The following is a 19,712-nucleotide window of genomic DNA, read 5'->3' on the forward strand; positions in this document are numbered from 1 at the left end:
GCATCTAGTGTCATTCTTCATAATCAATCATCTAGGATTTTATCCATGTGAGGGTTGCTGCTGTTTGGACCCTGCAATCATTATGACTTGGAGGTGCCAGTATTGGACTGGGGTGGACAAAGGTTAAAAATCACATAACACCAGGTTACAGTGTAATGTTAAAAGATTAAATGGGAATATCTCTCTGGACATTAATGTAATATTAAAGAGTTAGACTGCAACGCTCCACATTCTGGATATGGGGGAGGTTGATATCCCGTCTCATAGATAGCATGCAGGAATGTGGATGACCATCCACTGTAATTCACACTTCATTTAGATAGTCATTTGCTACTACTTCCCCTGCTATTATCAAGTTAAACGAATATTCAATCTCTCCCACCCAGAAATGCTTTCTGACCATCCCCTGAAACTAGGTATGTTGTACCTGCATCGTCTTGGGGATCACTGAACCAGGAAATCATCTGCATAACGATTCCCCAGGATTAGGGCAGTAACATTTGCATTATCTCGTCCTGCCATTGTACCTGGGGTAACCTGTGAGTGTGAGTAACTGGGGGTTGGCTTGAGTGGCATGTGACTGTGGGGGAGTGGTCAGAACATCTGTAAGCATTGCCAACTGACCTGTATGAAGGGGATGTGTTTTTTGCTTGGGGTCTCTCTTCTGACTCGACTTCACACACCTACAAAGAGTATCAGAGGGGTCACCAAGCTTGTACAAGCTTGATTAAACTTTAACTGTTTGCAGAAGTTGGTGTGTGCGAATTACATCTTGTGTGCAAAACCTCGGGAAAAGAACCTAATAGTAATCCGACAGGACTTTAACCTGGTGTTGTGATTTTGTTTTAACTACAATCATTATGGTTCAGTGATCTCCTTTGTGTTGAATCAGTTATGCTCTTGAGCACTTCTGTTTATTATATTTAGAGATACCGGTGTTGGACAAAGTCAGAAGTCACATGACATCAAGTTATAGTCCAAAAGGTTTATTCAAAATATCAAGCTTTCGCAACACTGCTCTTTCAGGTGAAAACTGGTTGGACAAACCTGGTGTTGTGGCCTCTTACTTTGTTGCGTTTTGTTATAGGTCTGCCTAATCAACCAGAGCAATGGTGGTTTATTAATCAGGCTGTAAGCAATCTCATTTTAAATATGTGTTTTGAGGCTTAACCTTTGATTTCTGAGTCTTATTTAAATGATTTTTTTGTGGAACTATGTTTTGGTATTGTGCCTTAACTTAACACAAAGATTAAATGCAACACCTCAACAGTGTTAAGTCCTGAACAGTGCATCAGGCAGGAGAAGAAAGAGACTGAAGAGTTAATCTTCATTGTCTCAGACATCCTCAGTATTTCTCAGCAGGTCATCAACTCGAAGGCCTGCAGAATAACATTTTCATTAGCATATAGAGTCACAGAATTTGTTAAAGTGCATCATGTCTGCATAATTGATGCTCAGCCAACAGCATCTGCATTGCTTTGGCTATGTTCATCAGACAGCTGATGGCCATGTTTCCAAAGACCTTCAATGCAGTAAATTAGCCCCCATTCATGATCTAGTTGAAAAAAAAATTGAAAACAAGCAGTGACACCAACATCTGGGAGACGGTCAGTGATCGGTTGTGACCCCTAGAGATCACAACCCATCAATGACTGTCTGTCTCCCAGGTGTTGGTGTCATTGTACATCTGGAAGTGGACTATTTGAAGGCATGTTTGCAGACATATGTGAAATCAAAATGTACTGGCTGAGGAGAGGCTCTAGAGAAAACAAGGGCCAATCATTATGTCCCTTCTCAGCCTGCTCTTTCAGTCTGTCGAAAATCTGGGAGAGACTACCAGAGTGGGCTCCCTGAGCTGCACTAGGTGGTTAATGGAACTGACCATGGAACCAAACAAACAAAAAAAACTGCAGATGTTGGAAACCTGAAACAAAAATAGGAATTGAGGGAGAAACTCAGCAGGTTTGACAGCACCTGTGGAGAGAAAGCAGAGTCAACATTTCAGGTCCAGTGAGCCACCTTCAGAACTCGACTAAATTGTAAGCCATCTTTCTGTTAACTGTGGTGCTCCTGAAAGGAATGTTCCTCTAACAGTTAAAACAGTCCACATTAGACTGTACTAAGTAAGTATACGTCATTCCACTATCTTCATTGTATAGTCATCTGTTATGAATGTGACTAATTGATGTTGCATCTTAGTAATTGACAACTGCGATTGCACTATTTTGTAGACTGAACCTATGTTGCAAGAATTCAATATGATTGGTACAGGAACTATTTAGACTCCCTAATGTACAAGTTATGACAGTTCTATCATGGAATTGACTTGTCTCAAATCACTATAATAGTAATTGACAAAGGCTTATTTTGGCAGCACCTTCCAAACCAGTTACCTTTATGACTTAGAAGGCTAAAACAGTAGTTACATGGGAACTTCATCACCTACAAGTTTCCCTTCAAGTCACACACTGTATCATTGTTCCTTCACTGTGACTGGGTTAAGGTCTTGGGACTCCCTCCGTAACAGAATTGTTGGTGTCCCTTCACCCCTAAGATTAAGTTCTGATGAACTGTTACTGGACTCAAAACATTAATTCTGTTTCTCTCTGTAGATGCTCCCACAACTAAATTATTGTGTTGCAACTTTTTGTTCAGCAGTGTAGTTATATAGAAGTAACACTTGCTCTGGCTAATATGGCAGATTATTATTATAAGTGTGTTTGGTAGACGATTGTAAGCAATCCTTTCAGGATCCCCTATACCGAACTTGGCTAAAGCAATAGTGACATCTAGCAACATATTCAACATGTAGCAACATATATTCATATGGATGAGGTTAGAAACAGGAAAAGAGGTCACCCTGTTGAGTTTTTCATAGACCTCTGAATAGTTCCAGTGATGTAGCAGAAAGGATAGCAAAGATAATTCTGGATAGGTGCAAGAGTAACAGGGTAGTTGTTGTGGGGTCTTTAACTTTCCAAATATTGACTGGGAATACTATAGTTGGAGTACTTTAGATGGGTCAGTTTTTGTCCAGTGAGCGCAGGACACTGACACACTATGTAGATAAGCCAACAAGGGACAAGGTCACATTAGATTTGGTACTGGGTACTGAACCTGGCCAGGTTTTAGGTTTGGAGGGAGGTGAGCACTTTGGTGATAGTGGCCACAATTCGGTTATGTTTACTTCAGCATTGAAAAGGGATAGGTATATAACACAGGACAAGCGTTATTGCTGGGGGAAAGGCAATTATGATGCGATTAGGCAAGATTTAGGATGCATAGGATGGGGAAGGAAACTGCCGGGAATGGGCACAATTGAAATGTAGAGCTTATTAAGTATGTACCCGTCAGGCAGGGAAGAAGTGGTCGAGCGAGTAGCCGTGGCTTACTAAAGAAGTTGAATCTCTTGTCAAGAGGAAGAAGGAAGCTTATGTTAAAATGAGACGTGGAGGCTCAGTTACAGTGCTTGAGAGTTAAAAGTTGGCCAGGAAAGACCTAAAGAGAGAGCCAAGAAGAACCAGGAGGGGACATGTGAAATCCATGGCGGATAGGACCAAGGAAAACCCTAAAGCTTTCTCTAGGTATATCAGGAATAAAAGAATGACTAGAGCAAGATTAGCGCCAATCAATGATAGTGGTGGGAAGTTGCATGTGGAATCCGAGGAGGTAAGGAAAGTGCTAAATATTTTTTGTAAGTATTCACACTGGAAAAAGACAATGTTGTCGAAGGGAATGCTGAGATACAAGCTTCTAGAATAGATGGATTGTGGTTCACAAGGAGGACGTGTTAGCAATTCTGGGAAGTATGAAAATAGATAAGTCCCTTGGGCCAGATGGGATTTATTGTAGGATTCTCTGGGAAACCAGGGAGGAGATTGCTGAGCCTTCGACTTTGATGTTTATGCTATCGTTATCCACAGGAATAGTGCCAGAAGACTGGAGGATAGCAAATGTTATTCCCCTGCTCAACCCCTGGTAATTATAGACCAATAAGCCTGATTTTGGTTGTGGGTAAAATGTTGGGAAAGGTTAGAGGCGATAGGATTTATACTCATCTAGAGAGGAATAAGGGATAATCAAGACAGTTTTGTGAAGGGTAGGTCATGCCTCACAAACCTTTTGAGATGGTGACCGAACAGGTGGATGAGGGTAAAGCAGTTGATGTGGTGTATATGGATTTTAGTAAGGCATTTGATAAGGTTCCCCATGGTAGGCTATTGTGGAAAACAAGGAGGCATGGGAAAGAGGGTGATTTAATGGTTTGGATTAGAAATTGACCAGCTGAAAGGCTACTGAGGCTGGGAGTTGATGAAAAATGTTCATCCTGGAGTTCAGTTACTAGTGGTGTACCACAAGGATCTGTTTTGGGGCCACTGCTGTTGTCATTTTTTTATAAATGACCTAGATGAGGGCGTAGAAGGATGGGTTAGTAAATATTCAGGTGACATTAAGTCAGTGGAGTTGTGGGTAGTGCTGAAGAATGTTGCAGGTTACAGAGAACATAGTTAAGCTGCAGAGCTGGGCTGAGAGATGGCAAATGGAATTTAATGCAGAAAAGTGTATGGTGATTCACTTTGGAAGGAGCAACAGGAATACAGAGTACTATGTGAATGGTAAAGTTCTTTGTAGTCTAAATGAGTAGCGAGATCTTTGTGTCCATGTATATAGATCCTTGAAAGTTGCCACCCAGGTTAATAAGATTGTTAAAGCAGCATGCGGTATGTTAGCTTTTATTGGTGGAGGGTTTGAATTTCTGTGTCACGAGGTCTTGCTGCAGCTGTGCAAACCTCTGGTGTGTCCGCACTTGGAGGATTGTGTACAGTTCTGGTCACCACATTATGGGAAGGATGTGGAAGCTTTGGAAAGGATGCAGAGGAGACTTACTAGGATGTTGCCTGGTGTGGAGGAAGGTCTTACAAGGAAAGGCTGAGGGACTTGAGGCTGTTTTTGTTTGAGAAGAAGGTTGAGAGGTGACTTAATTGAGACATATAAGATAATCAGAGGGTTGGATAGGGTGGATAGTGAGATCCTTGTCCTGGGATGGTGATGTCTTGCATGAGGGGACATAGTTTTAAATTGCGGGGTAATAGATATAGGACAGATGCCAGAGGTAGTTTCTTGGAGGGTAGTAGGGGCGTGAAATGTACTGCCTGCAACAATAGTAAACTTGCCAACTTTAATGGCATTTAAATGGTTATTGGATAATCATATGGATGAAAATGGAAAAGTGTAGGATAGACAGACTTCAGATTGGTTCCACAGGTCAGTACACCATTGAGGACTGAAGGGCCTGTACTGTGCTATAATATTCTATGTATTTACTGTCATCTTGGAATCGCGATCAAGATTTGGGGCATCTTTCTTCCCTGAAAAGGGCTTCCACAGATGCTTGTGTTCTTGATTGGTAGAATTAATAAAAAGGAATTCAGTCACATAATGGTGTCAGCCAAGGCTTAGTTCATCAAATACTTAGCACTGAGTTTAAAAAAATTCTTCAGTAAAGGGTCATGAGACTTGGTAAATCACTGCCCCAGAAGGTTGCAGATTTGCCATCATTGAACATATTTAAGATGGGGATGAAAGAATTAATGGTCTTACAGGCAGCTGAGGGGTATGGTGAGCATGTGATAAATTGGCCTTGAAACTTAAGATTTAGCTATGATCTAATCAAATGATGCAGTAAGTTGGAAGGGCTGTCTGATATAAGGTTATGGGAAGTCTCACTTCAGCATAGAGGTGGTACTCCAGGGTAATGTTAAGTCAGTGCCATATTGTTGGAGGTGACCTCTTTTAAGATGTTAAGTCAAGGTAGTATCTGCCTTAGGTGGATGAGATCCCTTGAAGTGAAACCAGGAATCATCCACAGTGACCTGGCCGACATTAATTCTGTGATCCACATGCAAAATGAGCTTGTTACTATCACAATGCTGTTCATGAGGGTTCTTTGTTAGTGTTTTGTAAATTATAGCAATGACTACAGTTCAAAAGGACTTAATTTGATGTAAATTCGCCATACTATAGGAAGGATGTGGAGGCATTGGAACGGGTGCAGAGGAGGTTTACCAGGATGTTGCCTGGTATGGTAGGAAGATCATATGAGGAAAGGCTGAGGCACTTGGGGCTGTTTTCATTGGAGAAAAGAAGGTTTAGGGGTGACTTGATAGAGGTGTACAAGATGATTAGGGGTTTAGATAGGGTTGACCATGAGAACCTCTTTCCACGTATGGAGTCAGCTATTACGAGGGGGCATAGCTTTAAATTAAGGGGTGGTAGGTATAGGACTGATGTTAGGGGTAGATTCTTTACTCAGCGAGTCGTGAGTTCATGGAATGCCCTGCCAGTAACAGTGGTGGACTCTCCCTCTTATGGGCATTTAAACGGGCATTGGTTAGGCATATGGAGGAAAGTGGGCTAGTGTAGGTTAGGTGGGCTTGGATCAGCACAACATCGAGGGCCGAAGGGCCTGTACTGCGTTGTATTTTTATATGTTCTATGTTCTAAAATACTTTGAGATATCTGGTCATTAAAGCAATATTCTGTGCTATATATGCTAAGTTTGTCATTGATGTCCGGATTTTTAGATGCGCCTAGGTTGACAGCTTAACATTCAAGTTATAGCTTATGATGTGACACTGAACAAAGTTTGATTTCACAGAAGTGTTGGCCACAGAGCAAAGAATAGTTTAAATTGAGAAGCTCCGATCACTATGAGCAAAATATAATTTCATACTTGCATTGTCCATACACTTTCAGGAATTGCTAGAGCTTACAGTTGGTGGAGAAAGAGTTGAGCCACTTCTGGAGATCTGTTTAGTGTAAGATGTCTTGGGAAGTAAATGTCTTCTGGATGCACAGCCTGATGAAGTAAATTTTTAACCAACCAGGATTCTACATTTCAAAGCTAAGTTGGCTGAAATAGGCACCTAGTGAGAGACCAGAAGACCTACTTGATGTTAGGAGAAGAGGCATGAACACAACCCAATAGTCAGATGAGGCAGTGAGGTGTCAAAATAAACCTAACCCTTAAGTAGTCCTGCAAACAGGTGTCAATAGAATCCTGTTGATTTGACTTTATTTTGTAGTAAGCTATTTGAGCAAGTGCAGGAGTACAGCTGTGAGCAGCTTACATCAGCATGCAGGAGATCAAAATGCTGGAAATTACCTGATACTTAGTGAGCCTTCTCTTCTGGGATTAAAGGAATTTTACCCAAATTGAAGGAGACCAAAACCGTAAGTTTATATAGTATCACTGCAGACTATTCTTGAAAAACATCGAAAATATCACCTTTTTGATGCCTTACTCTATATCTTGTATCAGTTGCTTCTTTTATATCTTTCCAGCTGCCACACAGCTGTTCCCAAATCATGCTTGCCAGTTACTCTATCTTTATTTGTGTACCATGGCTTCTCATCCTTGTACAATGCTTAAGCTTCATTTGCTTTTAAATCCATCCAGCTCCCCTCCCTCCAAACCTCTCTCATACCTCTCCTGCCAACCAATGTAGCCAATTCCCTGTTCCTTTGACTACCCTGTAAATTGCTCCTCCTCTCACCTAGATTGATGCTGACCAGTTCCCACTCTCCAAACATTTAATTCTTAAACCCTGAGGCCTTGCTACGTAAGCTAAAATAAAGATGAAATACAAGAAGGATGGCTTGCACTTAAATTGGAAGGGGACTAATATACTGGCAGGGAGATTTGCTAGAGTTGCTCGGGAGGATTTAAACTAGTAAGGTGGGGGGGATGGGACCCAGGGAGATAGTGAGGAAAGAGATCAATCTGAGACTGGTACAGTTGAGAACAGAAGTGAGTCAAACAGTCAGGGCAGGCAAGGACAAGGTAGGACTAATAAATTAAACTGCATTTATTTCAATGCAAGGGGCCTAACAGGGAAGGCAGATGAACTCAGGGCATGGTTAGGAACATGGGACTGGGATATCAGCAATTATGGAAACATGGCTCAGGGATAGGCAGGGCTGGCAGCTTAATGTTCCAGGATACAAATGCTACAGGAAGGATAGAAAGGGGGGCAAGAGAGGAGGGGGAGTGACATTTTTGGTAAGGGATAGCATTACAGCTGTGCTGAGGGAGGATATTTCCAGAAATACATCGAGGGAAGTTATTTGCGTGGAACTGAGAAATAAGAAAGGGATGATCATCTTATTGGGATTGTATTATAGACCCCCTAATAGTTAGAAGGAAATTGAGAAATGGCACAGTGGTTAGCACTGCTGCCTCACAGCGCCTGAGACCCGGGTTCAGTTCCCAACTCAGGTAACTGACTGTGTGGAGTTTGCACGTTCTCCCCGTGTCTGCGTGGGTTTCCTCCGGGTGCTCCGGTTTCCTCCCACCGTCCAAAGATGTGAGGGTCAGGTGAATTGGCCATGCTAAATTGCCCGTAGTGTTAGGTAAGGGGTAAATGTATGGGTGGGTTGCGCTTCGGCGGGTCGGTGTGGACTTGTTGGGCCGAAGGGCCTGTTTCCACACTATGTAATCTAATCAATAAACTTGTAAGGAGATCTCTGCTATCTGTAAGAATAATAGGGTGGTTATGGTAGGGGATTTTAACTTTCCAAACATAGACTGGGACTGCCATAGTGTAAAAGGTTTAGATGGAGAGGAATTTGTCAAGTGTGTACAAGACAATTTTCTGATTCAGTATGTGGATGTACCTACTAGAGAAGGTGCAAATCTTGACCTACTCTTGGGAAATAAGGCAGGGCAGGTGACTGAGGTGTCAGTGGGGGAGCACTTTGGGGCTAGCAACCATATTTCTATTAGATTTAAAAATAATGATGGAAAACGATAGACCAGATCTAAAAGTTGAAGTTCTAAATTGGAGAAAGGCCAGTTTTGATGGTATTAGGAAAGAACTTTCGAAAGCTGATTGGAGGCAGATGTTCACAGGTAAAGGGATGGCTGGAAAATGGGAAGCCTTCAGAAATGAGATAGCAAGAATCCAGAGAAAGTATATTCCTGTCAGGGTGAAAGGGAAGGCTGGATGACTAAAGAAATTGAGGGTTTGGTTAAGAAAAAGAAGGATACATACGTGAGGTATAGACAGGATAGATCGAATGAATCCTTAGAGTATAAAGAAAGTAGGAGTATACTTAAGAGGGAAATCAGGGGGGCAAAACGGGAACATGAGATAATTTATTTGCCAAAGCTAAGGAGAATCGAAAGGGTTTTTACAAATATATTAAGGACTAAAGGGCAACTAAGGAGAGAATAGGGCCCCTCAAAGATCAGCAAGGTGGCCTTTGTGGGGAGCCACAGAAAATGAGGGAGATACTACATGAGTATTTTACATCAGTATTTACTGTGGAAAAGGATATGGAAGATATAGACTGTAGGGAAATAGATGGTGACATCTTGCAAAATCTCCATATTACAGAGGAGGAAGTGCTGGATGTCTTGAAACGGGTAAAGGTGGATAAATCCCTGGGACCTGATCAGGTGTACCCGAGAACTCTGGAAAGGTAGAGAAGTGGTTGCTGGGCCTCTCGCTGAGAACAGGCTGGGGCTGTTTTCCCTGATGCATCAGAGGCTGAGGGGTGACCTTATAGTGGTTTACAAAATTGAGGGGATAGGATAGGATAAATAGGCAAAGTCTTTTCCCTGGGGTTGGGGAATCCAAAACTAGAGGGAATAGGTTTAGGGTGAGAGGGGAAAGATGTAAAAGAGACCTAAGGGGCAACTTTTTCATGCAGAGGGTGGTACGTGTATGGAATGAGCTGCCAGAGGATGTGGTGGAGGCTGGTACAATTGCAACATTTAAGAGACATTTGGATGGTATATGAATAGGAAAGGTTTGGAGTGAAATGGGCCAGGTGCTGGCAGGTGGGACTAGAATGGGTTGGGATATCTGGTCGGCATGGATGGGTTGGACTGAAGGATCTGTTTCCATGCTGTACATCTCTGACTCTAAATATGAAATGAAAACGTAAATTGCTGAAGAAACTCAACAGGTCTGGCAGCATTTATGGAAAGAAAGCAGAGTTAATTATTTGAGTGCAGTGACCTTCCCAGAACAGTTTTTCAAGAGAACGGCAGCATTTATAAAGCTAATTCAACATTTACATGGAACTTAGAACAATACAGAAAAAGCAAGGTCCCAGCAGGTGGGAGAATAGCCAATGTTGTTCCTTTGTTCAAGAAGAGCAACAGGGAATACTCAGGAATTTAGAGGCTGATGAACCTTATATCAGTGGTAGGATTTACATGCATTTGGAGGAGAATGGACTTACTGGGATAGTCAACATGGCTTTGTGCAGGGGAGGTCTGGTGTCTCAAACTTGATTTGAATTTTAAGAACCAGGGAATAAGGCTAAGTCAGTGAGCGCTGTCTATATAGAGTTTTAAAAAAGCATTTGACAAAGTCCCTCATGGTAGGTGGTCTAGAAGATCAAATTGCAAAGAATCTATGTTGACTTGGCACTTTGGATATAAAATTGGCTTGGCCAAAGAAGACTCGTAGTTGTTGAGGGATATTTATTGGACTCGATGTTTGTGACCCGTGGTTTCTATAAATCAGCTGGAATGTTAGGTGGAGAACTGGCAGATGGAGTTTCACCTCAGCAATGTGAGGTAATGCATTTTGGGAGGTCAAATGCAAGACCTATAAATGGCTGGTTTCTGAGGAGCATTAATATACGTAAGGATCTTGGGGACCAAGTCCATAGCTTCTAAAAGTGGCATCACAAGTGGATAAGGTGGTAAAGAAATGCAGAGCATGTTTGCTTTATCAGTCAGGCCTTTGAGAATAAAAGTTGGCAAGTTATGCTGCAACCGTATAAGACTTTGGTCAGGCCACGTTTGGAGTGCTACATGTGGTTCTGGCTGCCGCACCTTAGGAAGGCTGTGGAACCTTTGGAGAGGGTCCAAAAGAGGTTTATGAAGATATTGTCTGGATTGGAATGTGTTAGCTATAAGGAGAGGGATGGATAAATATGGATTATTTTTGATCATCAGAGGCAGAAAGGTGACCTGATAGACATACCGTATATATTTGTGTCAAAGTCAAATTTTTTACACTTCAAGGTTAAATTTATGGCATTGACTATTAAATTGATATTACTTTTGAGGGGCTGAAATTCATACTACTGTCCTAAGTACTGTATAATTAGCAGAAGCCTAATTAATCTCTAACTGCATTTAAAAATGAATTATGGTAATTACTGGACATTGACAATAGAAACAAAAAAAACATTTCCTCCTCATAACATTTACAGGATAATACCTCAAATGTTGATCTGTTATTTGTGAAGAACTAGGCTCCACTTTTACAATAGATAAAGAGAAAATTCCAGGTTTTTTGGCCAATCGTAGAGGGTTGACTCATTGCGATCGACTTTTATTTCAGTAAATACGGTATATACAGTTGTGAGCCATAGATAGGGTGATATCAGAGTCTCTTGCAAGGTGGAAATGTCAAATATTAGGGGGCATAAGTTTAATGTGGAATGGTGTTTTCTTTCAGAGGATAGTGGGTACTTAGAAAGCTGTTAGGCAAGACGTTAGAAACAGTAGAGAGTATGGTGCTGGAAAACACAGCAGGTCAGGAGCTTCTGAGGAGCAGGAGAATCGACATTTCGGGCATAAGCCCTTCATCAGGAATTGTTGTAGGGCTTATGCTCAATGTAGATTTTCCTGCTCCTCAGATGCTGCCTTATCTGCTGTGCTTTTCCAGCACCCCATACTCTACTCCGATCTCCAGCATTTGCAGTCCACACTTTCAACAAGATGTTAGGAATATGATAGTGAAGTTTGAGACATTTAGACTCATGAACAGGTAGAGAATAGAGAAATATGGATGATCATGCTTGGCATATACATGGGCCAATCAACTTGGAAAAAATTCAAGACTATTTCTACACAAAGGTGATGATGGGGGAACTGCAGCAGTATAGATCAGAGCAAGTTTGGAGATAAACTAAGTCCACACTGAATTGTGAGTTATGCTAAACATTCAGGGTTGCCAATCCTGACTCTGTTCCTGGAGACTATATCATATGATCTCTCTCCTCCAATTGTCCCACTGAGCCTTTGTTCCCATTGCCATAATTTATGGGAAGAAAAGAAAAAAAAGTTCAAAAAAAACAAGGAAAAAAAGAACATGTTTTGTTCCTCTATGGATGAAGGGGGAGGAAACAAGCATTTTATTAGTTTATTGCACTAAGAAATAATTATCTGATATAAATCTGTAAATCACAAGAACAATACTCTTGCCAGTTTTGATGTTGAATTATTTCTGTACGGTCATTAATATTGGATGTTCTTGGATTATATCAGCAATAGCTGAAAATGTGTTGCTGGTTAAAGCACAGCAGGTTAGGCAGCATCCAAGGAACAGGAAATTCGACATTTCGGGCCAGAGCCCTTCATAAGGAAAGAAGGTCTCCAGCATCTGCAGACCTCACTTTTTCATCGAAGATTTATATCAGTAATAGTCTACCTTTTAAAATTACTTTTGAATAAAGCGGCATGAAATCTATGTTTCAAAATACTGTGCTGAGTGTATGTCAGCTTGCATGGCATGTTTCTTGGCTCCAGCATTCAACATATCTTGGCTGAGTTTTAGTTACGCATGTTTTTTTGATGTTATTGATGTGCCCCATTGAATAGAGAACTGCTGTGGAGGCAGCATTCACCCATTTTGAATCAATTAATGAACGAAAGTCCTGAACTGGTGCATCTGTAGACAAAGCCATTTTTATTCTGCCCTACACACTCTCCAAACTGCAAACTAAAATGCTGACGGCGAAGAAGAGGAGGGAAGAAAGGCTTCATTGCATGTCAGTTTGTTTAAAAAAAAATGTAGTTCAGTTGTATCAGATACTACTTTTCCTGGTGAATGATGCCCTTTTAAAGGCATGCTGGCAAAAGCAGGAAGTGACTACGTTGTTAGTGGTCAAGCTAATCATCATCAAGGGAATCAGTTCCTATGGAGGCATTCCAAGCATACTACTCATTCAGGGAGTAAGCAGCATACAAACTGCACTGTGGAATGTCTGATGAGGAAATGCGGCTGCTTAACATCCACAGGGAGTGTACATTTTTATGTGATGCATAACAAAATTATTGCTGGGCAGTTCATGTTTGTGATTGTTCACTGTCTTTAAAGTTCCTTCTGTTAAGTACATCAAGTCTACAGGGGAAAAAAAATGACCGTTTCACCATTACGTGAAAGTTCCAAACTCTTAGAAGATTGAAAATGCAGTAAGATCATATGGAGATCATATGCTGTAAGTTTATCATGCAGTTGCACCAATTTCCTGACTCAGCCAAGCTACTGAATGTTAAAATCAGAAATGTAATGCTAAATGGGAGAGGGTAAATAGAATATGTTCATGTTTCTTTTAATGACTGCATATCTTTTTGAATATGGCAAGTACCTGAATAGGGTATTTTTGTGGTTGGTATAGCACTGTGTAAATGCAAAGTAATTTCTGATTGTGTGGTTGATCAGTAGTTGAAATGCTTGAGAATAACCAGTAGTTCAATCCCTGGATGGGTATAGGAATAGGAAGGGTTTAGAGGGATATGGGCCAAGTGCTGGCAAATGGGACTAGATTAGGTTAGGCTATCTGGTCAGCTTGGACTAGCTGGACCGAAGTGTCTGTTTCCATGCTGTACATCTCTCTGACTCTCTGACTATCTTCATTTGTCCCTAAAAATTGTCTTTCTGTATAAAAGTAAGTATTCCTTTTTGATTTTTTTATTTTGCTTTTGGCTAAACCTAAATGAAATGCATAATTTATTTGAGTGAATAAAGCAATTAAAATATCAACAGTAATTTGTTTGTTTTTGCAACTATGTTGAGCCTCTCAAATGTTAAAGATTTGAAAAGTCAGCAGAATTCCCAAATCTCCCTGTCTTTTAGACCCAGGTTGTCAGAAAGCACAGATCAGGTTTTTTATATTTAACTAGGTTTGCCATTCATTAGAAATAAATAGATCGCAATGACGGATGAGCCATTGTGAGCTATCAGCGTATAACTTTAGGTAAAATTCTGTCCTGCTTTAAAACCTCCCCTTGTTACACACTGACAAATAAAAGGGTATTCTGGGTGGTAAAAAAGGTGAGAAGGGCAGCAGATAAGTGACGAGGGGAAATAAACTGGCTATTTTCAGGCTTGAAACTCTTAGTGCAGAACCTAAACAGTTTTGTTTCAGAACTCTGATGGCTTCATGTCTGACAGTTTACATCACCAAGCTGTTCAGCTACCTCGAAGCCACTCACTTAGTTGTTGACTAGTGGGAGACCTTTGTCGTTAATCTACATCAGTTATCAATTAGCTACTTGTCGCTGGCCAAATCTCTCTTTGTATCAAGACTTCTGGCTGCAACTCATCTGTAACTAAGCTTTCCTCTAATGCTTATGCAAACAGCTGTGTAAATAGCACTTACTATGCGTGTTAGGTAACTTTTAAAAAGTGCAGCAATCTGTCAATGATCCTTGGTTTATAAACCAGTACTTTTCATACTTCAGTGCCCTATCAAAAAAACTTCATAAGCTTCCTCCAAATTAATGGAAATTGATGAACTGAAAGGGAGGTAGAAGTTAATACTAGCAGCTCTTCTGTATGATTCTATGGAAAGGGTATTGAATACATACTTGGATAAAGCAAAGAAAAATATTATTATGGAGGAAGAAGCAGAGGTGTGGGAATAATTGGAATGCTCCTTCAAAGAGCCAGCACAAGCTGATCATAAGACCATTCGATATAAGAGCAGATTTAGGCCATTTGGCCTATTGAGTCTGTTTCACCATTAGATCATGGCTGGTATATTTCTCAATCTCATTGTCCTGCCTTCGCCTCATAAACTTTGATCCCCTTACTAATCAGAAACTTATCTGTCTCGGTCTTAAAGACATTCAGTGACATAGCCTCCATAGCCTTCTGTAGCAATTTGTTCTAAAGATTCACTACCATCTAGCTGAAAAAAAATCCTCCTCATTTCAGTTGTAAAGCATTGTCCCTTCACTCAGAAGCTACGTCCTCAGGTCCTAATCACAAGTGGAAACATCTTTTCCATGTCCACTCTATCCAGGCCTTAAGTATTATGTACGTTTCAATGAGATCCTCTGTCATCCTTCTAAACTCTGAACACAGACTGAGTCCTCAACCGCTCCTTAAATGATGAGCCTTTCATCCCGACGTTATTCTTGTAAACCATCTCTGGGCCCTTTCACTGTCAGCTCATTCTTCCTTAGATACGAGGCCCAAAACAAACACAACATTTCAAATGAGGTCTGACTAGCCTTGTACAGCCTCGTTTTTGGTCTTGCATTCTCGTCCTCTTGAAATGAATGTTTGAAACATTGCATTTGCCTTCCTAACTGCCAACTGAATTTGCATGTTAACCTTAAGAGAATTCTGAACTAGGACTCCTAATACTGTATTCTGCACTCTATTATGTTACCCTGATGCACTATTGTAGTACAATCTGCCTGTAAAGCATATGAGACAACACTTGTTACTGTACTTCAGTACATGTGACAGTAATAAATCAAACCAAATACATCAAATCAAATTGGACAGTGAAGAAGGTTATCCACGATTATAAAGAAATCTTGATCTCGATCAATGGCCTGAGGAGTGGCAGGTGGAGTTTAATTTGGTAAAGTATGAGGTATTGCATTTTGGTAGCACAAAGGCAGGACTTATACAATTAAAAGTAGGACTTTGGGTAATGTAAAATAGAGACCTAGGAGTTCAGGTACAAAATTCTTTGAAGTTTGCATCATATGTAGACAAAGCATTTATGATATTTAGCACACTTACCTTCATTGCTCAGACCCTAAAGTACAAGACTTAGGATGTCATGTTGAGTTGTAGAGGACATTGGTGAGGCTTCTTCTGGAGTACTGTGTGCAGTTGTGTTTGTCCTGTTGTAGGAAGGATTTTTATCAAACTGGAGAAGCTTCAGAAGAGACTTATCAGGATGTTGCCAGGAATGGAAGGTTTGATTTTGAAGGATAAGCTGGGATTTTTTTCATTGGAGGATAGGAGGATCTTCGAGGTTTTTAAAAGTCATGAGGAGTATAGATAAGGCGAATGACCAGGGTTTTTTTCCCTAGGTTGGGGGTGTTCAAGACTAGGTGGCATATTTTTAAGGTGAGAGGAGAAAGATTTAAAAAGGACCTAAGGGGCAAGTTTAAAAGGCATTTAGATAAGTACTTGAATAGGAAAGGTTTGGAGGGATAAGGGCCAAGTGCAGGCAGGTTGGACTAGTTTAGTGTGGGATTATGGTTGGCATAGACTGGTCTGTTTCTTTGACTCTAAGTCTCTTTATGCTTCAAATTTCTGAGACTATCCCAATTAGTCTATGGCTCTGTTCTTTCCACCAAAGTGTATAACCTCATACTTTCCCACATTGTACTCTGCCACTTTTTTGCTCACTCTCCATGCCTGTGCAAATCCTCTCCTGCTGTTTTGCCTCCTCAACACTATCTTTTCCTCCACCTATGTTTGTGTCATCTGAGGCTTAGCAACAACGGTTTCAGTTCCTCCTTCAGATTGTTAATGTATAACATAAATAGCTGTGGTTGCAACACTGATCCCTGTGGAACTCCAGTAGTCACTGGCTGCCATCCTGAAAAAATATCCCTTTATCCCCACACTCTGCCTTCTGCCAATTAACCAATCTTCTATCCATACCAATAACTTGCCCCTCGCACCATAGACTCATCTTATTTAGCAGCCTCCAGTTTGACACCTTGCTTAAAAACTTTCTGGGAATCAAAGTAGATCATGTTCACTGGCTCTCCTTTGTCTAACTTGCTCATTACCACCTCAAAGAATTCTAGCACTGCTTGTCAGATATGACCTCCCCTTGGCAAAATCTTGCTGACTCCACCCTATTTTACTGTCATTCCAAGTGCTCAGCCATCTCATCCTTAATAGTGAACTCTTAGTAATGAGGTTACCAGCCTGTAACACCCTGTCTTCTGCTTGTCTTCCATCTTATACAGAAGTTATATTAGCCATTTTCTAATCCTCTAGAATTCTCCCTGACTCCAGTGATTACTGAAAGATGCCAATGTCTCTACAATCTCTTCAGCTATCTCTTTCGGAACTCTGAGGTGTAGTCCATCTGGTCTGAGTGATTTATCCATCTTCAGGCCTTTCAGCTTCTCCACTACAAACACCATAGGAGATGGTGATCTCCATCACTACTCTACGCTGTTGTGACTATCTTGAAGTTCTTGTACTCATGTTGCTGGTTTATTCAAATGATTTTAAATGCTCAGAATGGTTGTGCTCCTATTTGAGCTCCTTAGTACAACTGAATGTACAACTCCACACAAGTGGAGGTATGAGTTTGAGACGGTAACATCTAGTTGAGTGAATAAGGGTGTCAGGAAACCTGCTGCACAGGATAGTAATGAATCAGTTGAGATTTTGACAAATCAGCTTCATGTTCATTTACTAACAGTTTTTCTACTCTTCCCCCATATTTCATGATGAGGTTTGAACTCCTATGCTGTGGATCAGTAGGCTTGTAGTGCACTCCCTAAACTATCCCTTGGACCAGCTTTAAGGTTTTTTTTTAGTATTTGATTGAGTTTTTACTTGATAGAAGTACATATACATTATATGTACATACTTTGTTAATATAAATAATATCTCTACTTGATCATTGTTGTCTTAAAGGCTAGTAAATGGCTAATTTATTGTTTAGTAAAATAAGTTCAGTCTTGAGTGTCTGAGAAAACAGAATTATCATAGATAATTATTCTAGATGTTAAATGTTGAACCAAGATTTTGCCTGCAAGTTTGGAAGTTCAAGTGGCAATATTATGTCTTCTGGTTCCCAGAAGTTCAAAATAATTGTAATATATTAAACAGATGCAGTGCTAACATCCACTGTATTTCTCACCCTGTGCTGTTGAACGTGTAGATAGCAATATAATTCCTAATCTTCTCCAAATGATGTAACAGTCTTATTCAAGGTACAATAGTGCTTCTAAATGCAGAATATTCCAGTGCCATACACAAGTTTAACCAAAAACATCATAAATCAAGGTATGGGGTTTAGTATACAAAATGGTGAAATGTTTGACAATATAATAGTTGTTAAAAGAACAAGACGTTATATTCCATGTTTCTGTACAAAGCTTGACACATAATGTTGTTAATCAAGAATGACATGTATAGTTATAGAGTCATATAGCATAGAAACAGATCCTTCAGTTCAACTCTTCCATGCCAGCCAGATATCCCAAACTGAGCTAGTCCCATTTGCTTGTGTTTGGCTCATATCTATCTTAACCTTTTCTATTCACGTACCTGTCCAAATGTCTTTTAAATGCTTTTTTATGTCTTTTTAAAATGTCTTTTTAATTGTAGACACTTCTATCACTTCCTCTGGCAGTTCATTCCATACATGCAGCACCCTCTGTGTGGAAGAACTTGCCCCTCTTAAATCTTTCCCCTCTTATCTTAAACTTATGCTCTGTAGTTTTGGACTCCTCTTCCCTTGGAAAAAAAACCATGGCTATTCACTTTATCTACGCCCTTCATAGTTTATAAAGCTCTGTGTCACCCCTCAGTCTTCTGATGCTCCAGGGGAAAATGTCCCAACCTATCCAGCCTCTCCTCCCATCTCAAACTCTCCAGTCCCTGCAGCATCTCTGCAAATGTTTCCTTTCTAGTTTCTCAATTGTTTGAGAAAACATTGTTGTGTGCGATCAGGATGAGAAATGGATTTGCATGGAGTGGAGGAATAGTAGTGGAAAGAAGTCACTTGGAGTGACTACAGGCCCCTTAATAATAGCCACAAGAAGAATTATTGGGTGCTTTTCTTTAAAGAATCTTTCTTTAAAGATTTGAAAATATTCTGTTCTTAGCAAGTGCTCAGCATTGACTCAGATGGAAAGGTACAAGATTGGTGTGACTGGAAAAATAAATTGCTTTTGTGTTGCAAGCTAGTGAAGCTGTATGCTAGTACCTCCACCCCACCCAACACATCCATTTAGCCGATGAGGAATCATGTAAATTGTTAGCTCCCCCCTCCCCCCAACGTTCTTTAGAATTCTCCAGGCCATTTCAAGGTCAAGTATGTGCTGTTTTTATTCTATTCATTAAAATTTAAAACAAAACTGCGCATCAAGTATTCGATTTCTACCTTGGGATTGTATCTAAGAGCCAAGTTCCTTTTGTTGTTTTCTCTTGCCGAACAGACTGAGGGAGCAGTCTAGTACCCTCCCGCACCGTGCAGGCATCGTTATCAATGGCATCTGTGACAATATCTGTGTTGACGCAAACCTCTACAGCAAGCTGGAAAATTGAAGAAATAAGTATATTTCTCCGTACCTAGGTTGGCATTATGTTTTAAGAAAATGCAGAACTGAGTTGGGTTCCATTATTTAACAGGCATCAATTAACTGCACTCTGTTTAGAGAATTTGGAAAGATTTAACTGCACTATGTATTTAACAGGCCAAAAAGTCATGAGCTATGGTGCTGGGTTGATTTTCAAGAACGTGAAAACACTTGTGTTGCCAGTATTTAGGGTATATAATTATTACCTCCTTTGCTGTTTTTTTTATTTCAAACATTTGACTATCAAATCAAAACACAGTATGATGCATTAATTAAAATTAATGTTTCCAATATAGAGAGAGCATTTGCTGTTAAAGTACCTAATAATGTAAAGTTAAAAATTAAAAACTGTACATAGTTTGATCTGAAAAGAACATAA

The 19,712-nt window shown here is 40.4% G+C and overlaps 1 protein-coding gene across 5 annotated transcripts in view; it reads left to right on the top strand.

Annotated features, from left to right (window-relative positions):
• Window positions 1-19,712, top strand: part of tln1 (talin 1) — a 268,749-nt gene that overhangs the window by 65,281 nt on the left and 183,756 nt on the right. The window contains exon 1 of one of the 5 annotated variants that reach the window (XM_060820849.1): window positions 13,139-13,248. The exons of the other annotated variants lie outside the window; for them this stretch is intronic. The gene's annotated coding sequence lies outside the window, so the exon portion shown is untranslated. Of the gene's footprint in view, window positions 1-13,138; window positions 13,249-19,712 lie in introns of those variants that run through there. 5 annotated transcript variants of the gene reach the window in all.

This window comes from Hemiscyllium ocellatum, chromosome 1, assembly GCF_020745735.1.
Source record: "Hemiscyllium ocellatum isolate sHemOce1 chromosome 1, sHemOce1.pat.X.cur, whole genome shotgun sequence".
Lineage (NCBI taxonomy): Eukaryota > Metazoa > Chordata > Chondrichthyes > Orectolobiformes > Hemiscylliidae > Hemiscyllium > Hemiscyllium ocellatum.